The following is a 2,857-nucleotide window of genomic DNA, read 5'->3' as shown; positions in this document are numbered from 1 at the left end:
GGAGACTCTCCCCTCCCCTGCCCTCCCCTCCCCTACCCTCCCCTCCCCTCGCGGGGCTGCACTCCCTGCTCTGACCAGAAGTCACACCGGCCGTCGGGACTCAGTGGATCTGAGCTGTTGCACGCACGCAGCAGCCGTTGGCCACATCTGGCCACTTCAGTTTAAACGTAAAGCAAAAACTTTAAATGCTGTTCCTCAGTCGCACTAGTCACGGTTCAAGGGCTCGACAGCCGTGTGTGGCTAGTGGTGACTGTCCTAAGGGACACACACAGAACATTTCCAGCAGCGCAGAAAATTACCTCAGGACACTGGCTCCGACCTCTCACGCCCAGAGCCCGCCTCGCCCCGCAGTCCAGCAAGCTTGTCCGGCCCACCGCCCTCGGCAGCGGCTTCCGGCTTTGGGTGTGTGCCCGCTGGTTCCCCCCTGGGGCCCCAGTGGCCCCCCACGAGGCCTGGCCTCCTGCAGGTGCTCAGTGACATTTATTCAACACTGCCATTGACCCCTTCGTCACCTCTCCTTACAAGCAGCTGCTGAAGTTTCTTCTCCCTCGACAGGCCGCCGTTTGGTCACTCGCTCCCCTCCTCCATTTCCGGACACCTTGGCAGGAAGCGTCAGTTAAGGGTTACAGGGACGTGAGCGTGGAGTCGCGGGCTGAGCGAGCAGCGCTCCGGACCCGTCTCTGTCCACTAACCGCCCCGAACGGAGCAGCTACTTTTTTTTTAGGTGAGGCAACCCTTGGTTGACCTCACAGACCGCAAAGACCTTGTCAGCTTACAATCCCTTATTTTTTTATTTTTTACGCCTACAGCACCTGGTCTTCCTAGGTGGTCTCCCATCCAAGTACTAACCAGGCCCGACCCTGCTTAGCTTCCGAGATCAGACGGGGTCGAGCGTGCTCAGGGTGGCGTGGCCAGAGACCAGCTACCTTCTCATCCATCTACGTGTTAGACCAGTCAGGATGCCACCTGAATAAAAGACCTACTTTAAAAAGGGTTGAAAAAAAATCAATGATATCTTGAAATATTTCTCTTTCTCAGACATCTGAACTCATCCAACATTAAGAATAAAAACTTATATATACGTAACATTTAACGTGCGACATGCTTCCCTGATTTAAAAGGACACAGGGGCAGAGCATGGTGACGGGCAGGGACCGTGGGCCTGCACTCCTGGAGAGACCCCTTACTTGTCCGGTCACCCAGCGGGACTCAGCAGATGTGCTGCCTGCCCTTTCCAACAGTGACTTTAGTTGGGCCTGAGCAGTTTTTAAAAATTATAACATATACACCCAATTGCAACATACACACACAATTCAGGCAATACTGTTACAGGAGAGTCATTCCTCGAACTTCATCGAAATGTATTTACGTCTGCTTGACAAACATAGTGAACGAGAATTTTTAGCAACTCCCAACCCACTGCTAAAGAGCATTCAAAACTATGGTCTCGCTGGCCCCACACCCTCCTCCGTGTGTCCCCCCCCCCGCCTCCAGCACCAGGCTGAGCTCTGCCCCAGAGGATTCCTGACACTTCTGCCCTTCGCTCCACTTCCGTCTCTGCTCATTAAGGCCCCCCAACCCCCAGCTTGTGTCCCTGCCACCTCTGCAGGCCCAGCCCTCAGACTCCGCTCAAATGCCACCTTCTCAAAGCCTCTCCAGAGCCCCTCTAATTAAACACAATCTGCCCCTTCTCTCGATTACCATAATTTGCATGATTCACTTTAACGGCATTCAGCTTGTAGTGGTTCCCATTAGAATTATTACGGTATTACTTTTATCTTCTTACAAGCTCTTGAAGACAAGAACCACCTCTCCTACTTACTTAAATCCTCTAATTTAACAACAACAGCGTCCTGTGTTTGGAAGGCACAGGGATAAAGAGAATTCAGGAATGAAGACATCCAGCTGCATTATGAAGTGACTGAAAACTGGCTGTGCCCTCGAGCGAAGCATAAAAATCAGTAAACGCTGACCAGCTAAACCAGCTGCTCGGTGGTTCTCAATTTAATTGCACATTGGAATCATCCAGGAAGCTTTTAAAATCCAGATGCCAGGCCCAGAATTTCCGGGGGAGGAACCCCAACACCTGTGCGTTTAATCCCTGGGGTGATGCCCCCGGGCAGCCGGGCTCAGAACGAGCCGCTCCTTGTCATGACTGGGCCCTCTGGGACATCACGGGCCTACGAGATGTGCCTCTCCCACGAGTGCCCTGCAGGCCCCTCCACTCTGCTTAGAGGCTGAACAGGAAGGGAGGCCTGTAAGCCCTTTTCTTTTCCAAGGCCAGACCGAAGTAAAAACTAGTCATGGCTACTTTCGTCTAAAACAGTTGTTTTGTTTTTTTAAAAGATTCTAAATTTTCCAAGCCAGCTTTTATTCTCACTCGTCCGCCGTCTCCGTGTTCCCGTCCGTGACCCGGAGTGAGGTGGCACCTCACGACCAGGAAGGTGACCGATGCTTTCGGTGGGGATGAGGTGAGCTCCTCCTACCGGCTCCCTCACAGGGAACTCCACTAGCGGTCACTCAGACCGCTAATGGGTTCCACTGCAGCCCATTCAGCCACCACAGCTGCCCGCGTAAGGGCTGTGGGGGTTTCGGGGACGGTGCGTGGTGAGAGGGGTCAGGGACCCAGCATCTGCACTCCTGGAGCAGGGCTCAACGGACGTGCTGCCTCCCATTTTCAACCGTGAGTTTCGCTGGGCATGGCCCGTGCTTCCTACCTCTTCGCGGGTCCGCTGAGCAGCCGCCAAGCCTGGGGCGGGTGCCTGGACCTCTGCGGAGACCAGGCCCGGCAGGCAGGGGGAACGTGGTGACAGAGGACACGGCGATGGCGCAGCGGTGAGCAGTAGAGGGAGGACGC

The 2,857-nt window shown here is 54.5% G+C and overlaps 1 protein-coding gene and 1 pseudogene across 3 annotated transcripts in view; both read right to left on the bottom strand.

Moving 5' to 3' along the window:
• Positions 1 to 2,857, bottom strand: part of ACTR3B (ARP3 actin related protein 3 homolog B) — a 41,518-nt gene that overhangs the window by 15,777 nt on the left and 22,884 nt on the right. The window lies entirely within an intron of this gene.
• LOC111730489 lies at positions 801 to 919 on the bottom strand (annotated as a pseudogene).

This window comes from Pteropus vampyrus, unplaced genomic scaffold (genome assembly GCF_000151845.1).
Source record: "Pteropus vampyrus isolate Shadow unplaced genomic scaffold, Pvam_2.0 Scaffold316, whole genome shotgun sequence".
NCBI lineage: Eukaryota > Metazoa > Chordata > Mammalia > Chiroptera > Pteropodidae > Pteropus > Pteropus vampyrus.
This window is presented reverse-complemented; position numbering and strand designations above follow the sequence as displayed.